Source organism: Cydia fagiglandana, chromosome 7 (assembly GCF_963556715.1).
Source record: "Cydia fagiglandana chromosome 7, ilCydFagi1.1, whole genome shotgun sequence".
In the NCBI taxonomy this organism is placed as follows: Eukaryota; Metazoa; Arthropoda; class Insecta; order Lepidoptera; family Tortricidae; genus Cydia; species Cydia fagiglandana.
In genome coordinates, this window is record NC_085938.1 from 10,379,181 (window position 1) to 10,392,614 (window position 13,434).

The window sequence follows — 13,434 nt, forward strand, 5'->3', positions numbered from 1 at the left end:
GGCTCACTGTAAAATCGATCTACAAGGACTTAACTAGAAAAACTACATATTTCATGAAGAACCTAGCCTAGATTTGAAATCGTGATTGAATATCTGAAAACGGCTAATAGGTACTAACTAACGCTACGAAATAATAATAAATCACTCTACCTAAATCTGTTGCAGATTCATAAACAATTTTATTATTATAAGATATTCGTTCTGCATCGCGATTCAAGTGCCTAATAAATAATAAAGTATAGGATCTGCGCATAACTGGGTTAGCACTCTAAATATTCGCAAGGTCTGTTTGCTAAACCTACTTTCTTTTATAGGTCACTAAATTGGGGCTACGTCAGGTTTGGCGCCAGCTAGACGCACCTAAAGGTTGATTGGCCAAGGAGAAAAGGGTTATGAAAGGGCTTAATCCCCAGTCTTTGTACCATTGAAGTAATTCTCGAAATTCGACGCCCTTCACTAGGACGTCTTTTGTTTCACTATAGAGCCGTGTTATTTCACCAATTTCCCCGAAAATTTGCATATTTTTATTTTGTCGTTAGGACAAGGATAATATTTGCTTTAGATATTCCCTTTTGAGACTTAGAGATGAAATATTGTCTCGAACTAGAAATATTGATGTGGAACCACGCACTATAATACGAATACCTAACTGCTGCATAATTACATGTAGGTTTTCAACCATTAGGTGGCTGATTGTTACTTAAAACGTGGCTATTAACAATCTAACATTAAGTATTTTAGCGATGATGTTAATGAATGTGTGAAGTGAATAAGTAGCGTGGAAAAAGCTGTACAGAAAGGACACTTTATCTACTTAAAGAATGACTCACGCTAGACCGGGCCGGGATAGAGCCGGGGCGTCCGATATGTGTCATTTTCTATGACGGCTGATCGGTGATCACGTGGTGATTTCCATAGAAAATGAAGCGCCGGAACCTCCAGCCCGGCCCAGGGCCGGTCTAAGAGACATCCTTAATTCAAGCGGCTAAATGGAATAATGAATCCTTAGACATACATATTTTTGTAATAGAAACGTCTATTCAATATATTATACATTCATGAGGAAGAGCAGGGATGTTTTCCAATAAGAATATGAATGGTCTCTTACTTATGTCTGGGAAATATCGAACGGTTTCCAAACAAGTAGGTAAGGAATGTAAAGAAAAAAAACCGGGCAAGTGCGAGTTGGACTCGCGCACGAAGGGTTCCGTACCATAATGCAAAAAAAAAACGAAAAAAAAAGCAAAGAAAAACGGTCACCCATCCAAGTACTGACCACTCCCGACGATGCTTAACTTTGGTCAAAAATCACGTTTGTTGTATGGGAGCCCCATTTAAATCTTTATTTTATTCTATTTTTAGTATTTGTTGTTATAGCGGCAACAGAAATATATCATCTGTGAAAATTTCAACTGTCTAGCTATCACGGTTCGTGAGATACAGCCTGGTGACAGACGGACGGACGGACGGACGGACGGACAGCGAAGTCTTAGTAATAGGGTCCCGTTTTACCCTTTGGGTACGGAACCCTAAAAAGAGAACTCTTCTAGTACCTATTCAGTCATGTGTGAATTCAGTTAATAACACAATATAAAAGCCAATCTAGGAACAACTAACTGTCTTACTCGACTTTTTTAAACGATTTTATACTTAAGTCCTTACCGACATTGCAGAAACGAAATAGGTACTTACCTAAATAATAGTCCAAAAAGGCAGTCCTCGGCCACAATATAAGTATGTACGAGTAATAGTTTTCATAATTATAAGTAGAAATATGAGCAGATGCTGTTGGCAACAGAACGAAACTCTATTAATTCCTTTTTACACTCCTCGATGCTCTATGCTCTAGTTCTATTTGTGGAGGCTGTTACCATACGAAAACGAGAAACATACACTTCACATTTCCACCTAAAATATGTGCTAATTGTGCTTTTGAATAAATATAATTATTTTTACTTCTTCGCCCATACGGAACCAGCCCACTCCACCTCCACCGCTGAACATTGGTCCTTCGAGCCGTATAATTAATGATGTAATTTACGCACACTTGCCCGTTTTTTCTATTACTATAGGGAAGGTATTGCTGCGGCTGCGAACGGGTATTTATTTCAGTCTGAAGACCTAAGTCGCAGACAAAGAAGTTTCTATCTCGGGAAGGGTCTTGCGAAGCCATACAAAAGGTAATCTCTTTAGTAAAAGCTGTGCTAGGAAACTTGACGTTACACTGAAATTGGATATGTTCAGTGTGGTGACGGTGAGATGTTCACAAGGAACCCTCTACAACCGTGTTGTTTCATATTCAGTTTTTAAAGGCTTTTGTGTAGGGCCACGCCACGGGCCATGTAGCTTTCGTACGTAGGTATCTGAGTAATATGTATATTGCATAGAAGTAATAGTCTGATGAATAATTTTGCATAGTTATAGTCCGTTTTTAGTTTAACATTATAATTTAATGTCTTTTCTGGGCTATTCTTACAATCGACAACAAAACCTTATCAGAAAAAAAGCAGCGGCCACTGCAGCGCACGGATGTGATGCGCAGATTTTACCATTCGCTGGTCCATTCACGGTATGGCTACAGCAGGGAGTATCCGCCTTTAGTGTGATTATTGAGTCCATGATTGTTGATTTGTGTACTCTAGTATTAATAAATACCGCTACGTAAATAGCGCATAAATTATTGTTGCTTGCAACCTTATCATGTTACCTTAGTTAGGCCCTCGACGTGGTCAAGGAAACAAACTAGTTTTTTCTTTTCCTATTTAGAACCGCCTTGTAACGGTCATTGAAGCAAGCACCGTGATTCATGGTCACTCGGTTCTTAAGTCTTTCCATAGTAATGTTTTCGAAAACTATTCGTAAGTATGTGAAATCTATTATTACAATGCACGATTGTGAGTTTGGACCTTTTCAATCGTAGGTAAGAGAAAATGCAATACTTGCGACAAAGAGGAAATATAATTGAAAAATAAATACAATAGGAACCAAATATTTGGTTTCTACTGTCTCTAGGTCCGTAAAAGCTAACTTGTGATACCTAATATACCTATGTTTGAAAATTATGGCGGATTTAAACGGCCCGGCCGGCGATCTCGCATACGATTTTACACGGTTACCGGCTACGGCAACCGACCGATCAAAACCCGCAACGTAATGAAACTCGCATGCGAATTTTCGCATCGGCTAAATTATTTCCCTTAAGTATTTCAGTGGGTTAGGTATCTATTTCCGACTTCTAAAGACCTACCTACCGTTTTGTACGTTCGATGATTCAACTTCCTTTTACAACTACCAATATCCATATCTGAGGATATGACTGTACTCCACTTAAGTGATTAATCTATGAGTTGAGTATACGTATAAGGTTCTTCGCCTATCTTGCCCAGGTATTATTTTATGAGGCCAAGTTTTTTAAACAGCATTGAATTAATGATCTACGAGTATTAAGGTGAAACTGACCTAGTGGTTATTCGCAGAGTTGTCAAGTTAATTGTCATTTGTTTATACTTGTTACGATTAGGTAAATACGAGTTTCTTATGGCAAATTGAAAAGTTGATTAAAACATGACCTGTTTTGTTAGTTTTTTATTTCGACGCTGTTTATGAAACAAAATATACTAGTATAACTTAATGTAGGTAGGTATACTTTTTTAAATTACGCTAGAAATAGTAATTATACATGATGCTTAGCTTTTTTTTTCTGTAACCATGCACTACTATAGGTACTACGTAACTGTATGTCCGTCATGCGGGCTAACCGCGAACCTTGAAAATCGAAGCTATGTTTATTTGCCTCTTGGTCGCTTTTGCATATCCGAGCGATAGCGAAGAAAATAGACGAAACTTAGATTTTAAAGATTATACTACCAACAAGCCACAGGGGCTATTTAAACATTCTGTTTGACTTCGGAAATCAAAAATCTATGTATGTAAGTAATAATATATACCATCCTCGCTTTTGCCCGCGACTTCGTCTGCGTGGAATTAGTGACAGTAGCTAAAGTAGGTATAGCGCCTGGATAATGCTAATAGCAATCATTCAATTCGCGCATTGCTTACTTCAATTATTAGGCAATTCATTAACTCTTTCAATTCCACCTCCCTTTGCACTCTCTTCAGGGATGATTTCCGACATAAAAACTATCCTATGTCTTTCCCCGGGACTCAAACTATCTCTATACCATATTTCAACTAAATCGGTTTAGCGGCTTAAGCCTGAAGAGGTAACAGACAGACAGACACACTTTCGCCTTCATAATATTAAGTATGGACTAGAATACCGTATGGGTTCCTTTGTCCCGGTGTTTTATGGCACGAGCCGTCCGGACACGCAACAGCCCACTCGGACATCCTGCGCGTTGTCCTGAACCGGTGTGACCAGTGCAATTGTTTCGCGAGCAAGGACCATGACTGGGGCACTGTTGATGGGATAATGGGTACTTACATAGACCCTTTAATTAATAAAAAGTATTCAATTCACACTTATAAACTGAAATAAATGTCATATACTAAGAAAAAGTGATCAAGGCCTCCAGTACCCCAGGCTGGAATCGAACCACCGTTATCGCGGCGGTGTTTCTACTTGAAATAAAAACAAATTAAAATATTTTCTGAAAAATTATTTAATTTGTTCTAGCTAATAGTAAATTCACACTTGCTTGCAATTTGATGGATGTCGCCATTGCGGCTAAAGGTCAATTGGAAGAGCAATAGGCCCACCCGGACGGTCGACTGATCGGGTAGATTTAAAAAAATCATATGGATTTATTCAGCTACCTATGATTTTCGTTTTTAAAAGACTATATTATAATTGTATACGTATACTTTATATAATACATAGATTAAATGTCTAAGCACAGATCGATGTTAGTGCATAATTCTATCCGTATATTAAGAAAAACAATACAATCCTTTTAACCCGTATCTAAGGAATCCTTAAAGCTTCAGACATTCTTGAAAGTAGTTCTGTTACTGTTCGAAAAAGGCTCTTAATGCTCAAACATAGGATCCACGTTCTAATACAATAGAAGGGGTATAATCTACTGGTTGAAAGGTATTAACTCATTAAAGGCTACCATCGTTGTTAACGCTTGTCTGTAAGCTTTATTTCATTGGTCAGGCTGTTTATATTAAAACAATACGACAGGAGGACGTAGCTGCAAAAGGACGGAACAATCGCTTGGCTGTGAGACACGTATGACTCTTTTAATATAAGTATGTTCGTCGGAAGACGCTAGTATACGAAGGGCTTAATATATAGCGCAACAGTAAAGAATAGATAATTGCTAGCTCTACTTACTAGTCAGTCTAGTTATTAGCAGCACTGGTCTAAAAGACGAAAAAAAATAGAGACACTGTCTTCGAATTGAGATACGAACCCCGTATTTCAATACGAAGACAGTGTCTCTATGCTATATATTGATAAATACTCGTGGAATCAGTAATAAAAACTATTTATCTTCTGGAATAAGTAAGTTTTAATTTCGTATTTTACAAAAGCGTCGTTCAGTGTTTTATATAAAAAATTCAATTAGTTCCGTTTGACATAAGCGTTTTGTTCTTCCTCATACAATGGCGTTTTATTGTCAACGGTTTTAACTATGTTAAGATAAAATATTAAGAACATTACTAGTATTAATCAACTCTTAATTTTAACAATATTTATAACAAAGTTAATAATGTTTTATAACAATAAATTACCATAAACACAATAAACTCTTTAGGTGCATTGCAAACCTGCTCAACGTCAGAGAGCTATATATGTCTATCTCACTTTACTACCTTAGTGTCTTTCTTAAGCTTGCTGTAAGTTTACAGTACTAATAGAAATCAGTTTTTAGCAAATATCTATCAGTCGGCCTTCCTGATAAAAATTTGTTTGTCCCTAAACAAAATACTAAATATAAAATATCACTTTACAGTTTATAATTTTAGTTATAAAATTGTGAAACAATTTTTCACATTAATTAAGATATGAAATATGACAACCCATTTCTAGTTAATCACATTTCCCATTCTCTATATAAAGTTAATAATACTAATATCACATCATGGGATTCACCAGTTCACAATTGATCTGGCCACCCACAACTTCCAACTGCACCGTGGACTTCACCAGTTCACAATTGATCTGGCCACCCACGGCTTTCAGCTGCACCGTGGACTTCACCGGTTCACAATTGATCCGGCCACCCACGACTTCCAGCTGTACCGGTTCACAATTGATCCGGCCACCTACAACTTTCAGCTGCACCGTGGACTTCACCAGTTCACAATTGATCTGGCCACCCACGACTTCCAGCTGCACCGGTTCACAATTGATCCGGCCACCTTCAATATCCAGCTGCACCGCGGACTTCACCAGTTCACAATTGATCTGGTCACCCACGGCTTTCAGCTGCATTGTGAACTTCATCTGAAAGTTATAAGTAACACACAGCCATCACATTCTTTTTTTTTTTATATAAGTACTAATACCTTTAATACCTTTAGTAGTATTACCTTTTACAGTTAAAAGACATATTTAAGTATACCATTTGAAAGTATATGTTAAACATTTTCAATATTTCAATTGAATAATAACATTAATAACTCTAACAATTAAAGCTGATTTCAGACAACATTAATTAATTTAATCACACACAATTACTCCTTATCAGACTCACTATTTGTTTCCGAACTAGCATTTTGTATGTGTGCACTGATCCAGGGCTGTATCTGATCGACTGCCCATACATTACAATAATTCTTTTTCCCTATAGTTGAACCAGGAATACTAGACACTTCGTATCTATCATTTTCAAGAACTTTAGTTACTCTATAGGGACCTGAAAATAGAGGTAAGAGTTTTTTACTTTGGCCTTCACTTTGTGCAACTTGTTTTCTTATTTTTACTAAATCACCTACAGAATACGTATTTGGTTCTTTACGAGTCTTATCAAATCTTTTCTTTTGTTGTTCCTGATCTTTCTGTATATGTTTGCTAATGCCTTCCCTAACATCTCCAATGTCATCACACTGGGTTCTAGTATTTGCAAACACATCAACAAACATATTCTCACCGCCATGAAACATATTTTGTCCAAAAAGGGCTTCCGCCGGGGTTCTACCAATACCCTTATTTAAAGTATTGTTAAGACCCCATTGGATCTTACCTAATTCTATATCCCATTTGTTTTCTCCGTGAACCTCTGCATATGCACAGAGCGAACCTAACACTGTGCGATTATAACGCTCCACCTGTCCATTTGCACGAGGCGACGCGACTGCATTTAATATGTGCTTTATATTTTCCTTGTCACAAAACTTTCTGAATTCTTCAGAGGTAAAGGAAGTTCCCCTATCTGATATAAGTCTTTTAGGGTAACAAAAGGTCGTAAATATATCCTGCAACGCGGCAATAGTAGGCGCCGATTTTAGGTTACGCAAGGGTTTCAGAAAACAATACTTGGTGAATCCGTCTACTACCAAAAGTAAATAGCAATACCCGCGAGTACTTTTTACAAATGGGCCTAAGTGATCAATGTGCACTGTATGGAAGGGTTTTTCAATTTTAGGGATGGGATGAAGATATCCTTCTTTTTTTCCAGACGGGGCCTTTCCATAAGCACACGCGACACAAGATTTAACATATTTTGTCACAAATCTTTTCATTTTCGGGAACCAAAAATCCTTTTTAATTTTAGATAGTGTTTTCTCCACAGAAAAGTGACCTATGTCGTCGTGATTTTGTTTGCATATTTGCCACCGGGCTCCTTTTGGTACGACCCATTTCAATTCATTGTCACTAACTTTCCTGTATAATTTGTTGTCTTTGACAATGAAGTTTTGTTTGATATCGACAATATCATTATATTTTGCATCTTCTAAAACATCACGAATGTGACAGATCTTCGGGTCTGTTAATTGCAAACTTAAAAGCCAATCCTCGGTAGTAATAAATAATACTCGAGGAGCCTCGTACGAAACGTCAGATGAAGGATCTACATCAATAGGATTTCGACTAAGTGCGTCGACATGAGCCATAGAATGATTAGGACGATAGATGATGTCACAATCGTACTCTTGAAGAGTTAGCCACCAACGGGCTATTCGCGGCAAAATATCACGCTTAGTAAATGTTGCTCTTAACGCATTGCAATCAGTGACTATAGTAAATTTAGTTCCAAGAAGATAAACTCTGAACCTACTTAGTGATGTTACCACAGCCAGCGTTTCAAGATCATATGCATGAAATTTCTGTTCATCTATGGTAGTTTTTCTGCTATAATATGCTACAGGTTTAAAAGGAGCATCATCAGATTATTTTTGAAGCAGTATTCCTGCTAATCCGATTTTGCTCGCATCCGTGTGTAACTGAGTTTCACTTCTTGGATTATAAATTGCCAAAATTGGTCGTTCAACTAACTTTTCTTTTAATACATTAAACGCATCATTTTGGAGCTCTGTCCACTTCCACGAACAGTCTTTTCTCGTCAAGTCAGTCAATGGCTTAGCAATAAGAGAAAAGTCTTTTATAAATTTCCTGAAATAACTGGCTAAACCTAAACTGTCGAACTTCGTGAACATTTCTCGGAATTGGAAATTGTTCTACGGCCTGAATCTTGGATTTACCTGGTCTGACACCCTCACTCGAGATTTCATATCCTAGATATTCTATAGTCGTTTGAAAGAAACTACATTTTTTTGATATTAAGTGTGAAATTAGCTTCATCCATTAATTTAAATGTTGACTCTAGTTTATCAATTCCGTCCTTAAAATCTTTTGAAACTATTATGACATCATCCATGTATGCCAATGCTGGTTTGTTTCCAAGTTCACCGTTTGTACCAGATAACGCCAACGCTTTGGACATAGTCCGCTGAAAAATTGACGGTGCGTTTGCTAGGCCAAACGGCATCCTTTTAAATTGGAACAGCCCATCCGGGGTGACAAAAGCTGTTAAGTGTCTACAGTCGGGTTTAATAGGTATCTGATAATATCCACTCACCAGATCTAAGGTACAAAAATATCGACTACCGCTTAACTGATCAATTTGATCTTCAATGAGTGGCAGTGGAAAATGATCTTTTACGGTCCGTTTATTTAATGCTCGATAGTCAACACAAAGACGATGCCCACCCGTTTTTTTTGTCACTAATATTATTGGGCTAGCATAATCGGAAGTAGATTCTTCTACAATATCATTTTGAATGAGTTCGTTAACCATGGTTTGTACTGTTTCACGTTGTGTGCAACTCAACCTGTATGGTCTGTATACTACCGGTGTATTGTCAATAAGCTTGATATCCATTTCAGCTAAATTGGTACAACCTAGTTCGGAGAGGTTTTGAGCAAAAGTACCGCGATATTTCTGTATCAGATCATGAAGCAGATTTTTTTGTCTTTCGTCTAAGTCCGGATTAACATTTATTTCGTCGCGTTCGATTTGTTGGGAATCTACCCGAATTCTATAACACTTCACAGAATCATTATCCCTTGGCACCTCACTTTTACATAACTCAGCTCGGGCCAAAAGAGATCCCTTCTTCACAGGAAAACAATTAGAGGAAGGAGACACCAATATATTGCATTGATTGTTAAGTACATTATAAACACCCTCATGTATGTAATATTCGCTTCCAGGTCCGTTATATCGATAACGTCCTGACACAAATAAATCACCTTCTGTCAGATCACGCGTATTACATTTAATATTACCAGTTCCATTAAGTGTAATGTCATCGTTCGCATATAATTTTACAATGCAATTGATTTCATGATCAATTTTGGACAAATCTGATGGCATGTCACGGTTTAATAATTCCAGGGATGTGCTTGATTTTATGACTAATACGTGTGGTAATTCCGTAAAATCATGTCCTACTAGAATAGGCACATGTAACTCTTTTAGGGGCACTACTAATGCAGTAATTAATGCCTCAACTTGGTTAATTCTTAATAGGATTTTAGTTTTACCAATTACTGTTAAACGGGTCTCATCAACCCATTTTATGTTAGGAATGCAATCTTTTTCAACGACCAGATTGTGAGTGTCGACAAAGTCTTCTCTTATTAAAGTGCATTCACTGCCAAAATCAATAAAACACAAAGTGCCACTAGTAGAATTGTTGATGTGTGCCAATTTATAATATTTTGAACTAGTTTGAGAAGGTTTTGTCGACTCAACTGTGCATACCCGTTTATCTGAATTTGTTACATTTTTTGTTTTAGTACTTGAATAACAATCTTCAGTTTTATGACCAACTTTATTACATTTTTCACATTTGATCAATGTCTTTGGACACTTCATTATAACATGTCCTAGCTCTTTGCAATTAAAGCATCTTAACTTCTTTTTACACTGATTTGCATGATGACCCACTTGGTCACAATTTGCACATGTAACATTACTGCTGCTAGAAGGAACAGATTTGTTTTTAAATAACCTAGACTCCCTAGTGTCACGATTCATTTCTTTCAGGTATTTCAACAATTGCTCGGGTTGTGTAAACCGTGCTGAGGTAGCACTAGCCCGAATGGTCCTATCATCAAGTCCATGAATCAAACAATCCACAGCCTTTTTGTTTGTAATTTCACATGCATTTAATAGAGCCATTTTTGAATAATAATAATCATCTAATGTTTCAGTTGCCTTAAGCCTTCTATCTAACATTTCAGTCAATAGAGAACCATAATTAACATCAGACGGGAAAGCATTTTTAATTGTTGTTGCCACTCCGGCCAAGTATAATTTACTGTTAATAAAGTTTCATACCAAAGCTTAGCATGACCAACTAATCTAGGCAATGCGTAAAAGGAGGTTTGCCTATCAGACCAGCCATAAATCAGTGCACATTCATTAACTTTAGAAATCCAATTTTCTACTTTATGACTTTTAATAGAAGGATTAAATTCAGGAACTATATTTTTATCACATTGAATCTTATTTTGCTCTGGTTTTACGACATTGTTCATAAACTTCATAAAATCTTGGAAAGTAAACTGACCTGATGCATTTGGCACACTTTGCTCAGAATCGATGTTACTTCTACTTTCTTGGACAGCTTGATCCTGGTGCTCAGGTGCATAGATCGGCCATGCCGGTATAATAGCCTGTGTTGTTGAACCACTATCTACAAGCTGCATTGAGTGGTTTGTAGTCGACGATCCCAAAACCGGACATGTCATATCCTGCATACCTGATTGCCTTGATGTTACCTCTGGATATGTATGTTGAATTGTTGGTGGCGCTTGCATAGGTAAAGATGTCTCTTCTATGTTACTATGGTAACTTTCTGTAATTCTTTCAGGAACTGTAGAGTAGCCGCAGTTATTAGCAGATGCAAACTGAATATCTCTCGCAGTATATTGCTCCACACCTGGTGTTCTTAATTCTCTATCATGTGTATCTTCTCTATGTACTTGCACTTGAACAGTTTCACGACTCGGAGGGCTTCGAGTAGGTGTATGTAAAAACTTCAAGTTTGATGATCGCTGTCTTCGGGGTGTTTCACTCCTTTTCCGATTTCTTTGGTGTACTTTCTTAGTCTCTGATGTATTTTTATGTAGCTTCCTACCTGCTGTACGATAACGTGATCTACTTCTATACACAATTTCTTTCGACGAATCCGTATCCGAACTCGAACTAGTTCGATGTCTTTTACGATTCTTGTCAAACTTTTGACGAAATTTTCGACTTTCCGAAGTGATTCTTCGATCATATTTGGATGTAGAGCGTTTGCGTGAACGACTTCTTCGAGTTGAAGGCACATTTTCATCAGTAACATTGGATGTATTCGATTTAGATCTTGCTCGATTACGCTCACGTTTACGCCGCTTACGATCGCGTTTTTTCTTCATTTTTCAATGTTCTGACCACTTCTGATGATAAATACTCGTGGAATCAGTAATAAAAACTATTTATCTTCTGGAATAAGTAAGTTTTAATTTCGTATTTTACAAAAGCGTCGTTCAGTGTTTTATATAAAAAATTCAATTAGTTCCGTTTGACATAAGCGTTTTGTTCTTCCTCATACAATGGCGTTTTATTGTCAACGGTTTTAACTATGTTAAGATAAAATATTAAGAACATTACTAGTATTAATCAACTCTTAATTTTAACAATATTTATAACAAAGTTAATAATGTTTTATAACAATAAATTACCATAAACACAATAAACTCTTTAGGTGCATTGCAAACCTGCTCAACGTCAGAGAGCTATATATGTCTATCTCACTTTACTACCTTAGTGTCTTTCTTAAGCTTGCTGTAAGTTTACAGTACTAATAGAAATCAGTTTTTAGCAAATATCTATCAATATAAACTAAATGAAACTGAGAACCTGACCGAGGACCGCGAAAACTGGCGCATACTCCTTACCACCGACAAGAGCCATGCTCTTAAATTATGATGATGAAACTAAATGTCCTAGTGGTTCGTTCATACAAAAACTTCGATTTTAAGGTTTTGTTGTAGAAATATAATCGTACCTATTCATACCTATCTACCTATTGTAATTAACTGTTCATAAGAAAGGAGGTAGTCTGGTAATAATATTATTATTTAATTATTATATTTTTTACATAATCATTCCCTCCTTGGGTCATTTACGTTTTGGGTTAATATTAAACAATGAAACCAACTAGACTAGGTGATCTCGCTTTTACAGTTCTCGACCTTCTAGCACGCGTAGTTATTATTGCAACAAACTCTTGCCAAATACTTATGGTACGTACGTGATTTGAGCGCACCTACCCAGCTGAACAAAATCATCTAGTTAACACAGGTGTTGTGTAGTCATGTAGTGTAGGTAATATTCGTACTGACATTTAAATACCACTTTTCTGCCGTTCCAAATATGAATCCGTTGCGTAATAATGGCTGGCTTTGTCGTTGATAAAAAAAATAGAATCGCAATGCAACTTTTTTTATTTTTTTTATGGATGCGAATTATACAAATCGCTTTTTGTATTATTTCTCATAGGTTAGGTACCTATTACCTACCTAAACTCTTCGAGCAACACCGGCTTCCGACACGTCGGAAGGGAGGGGCCCAAGCGATATCTCGCCGTACAAATCTTTCTGCCATTTTTCGCGGGGGAAAGGTGCACACAGTCGCATTTCTCACACACTTACGTACAAAATCCAATCTGTAATGACGACACAAATACATAGAAAATGACACACGTCAAAGACAAATCTTGCAAACCTCGATCTCTTTTTATGTACGGACGAGTGACTAGTGTCACAACACGCACACTAACACATTTTCGTTGAAGTATGTCATTGTATTCTGAGAGATGAGAAGTCGGATTTGTCGCTCGACGGATCCGCAATTTGTACTGAGCGAGCAAAATCGATAAATCCAACAATTACTTGAGACTAAAATATAATAATTGTATTTAAATGTAATTTAACGTATGATGTGTAAAAAAAAATTACATGTGAAA

At 36.9% G+C, this 13,434-nt stretch overlaps 2 protein-coding genes across 2 annotated transcripts in view; both read left to right on the top strand.

Annotated features, from left to right (window-relative positions):
- The window catches only part of LOC134665844 (uncharacterized), a 58,144-nt gene that overhangs the window by 38,466 nt on the left and 6,244 nt on the right, over positions 1 to 13,434 (top strand). The window lies entirely within an intron of this gene.
- Positions 12,006 to 13,434, top strand: part of LOC134665840 (cystinosin homolog) — a 231,110-nt gene continuing 229,681 nt past the window's right edge. The window contains exon 1 of the mRNA XM_063522868.1: positions 12,006 to 12,010. The gene's annotated coding sequence lies outside the window, so the exon portion shown is untranslated. The remainder of the gene's footprint in view (positions 12,011 to 13,434) is intronic.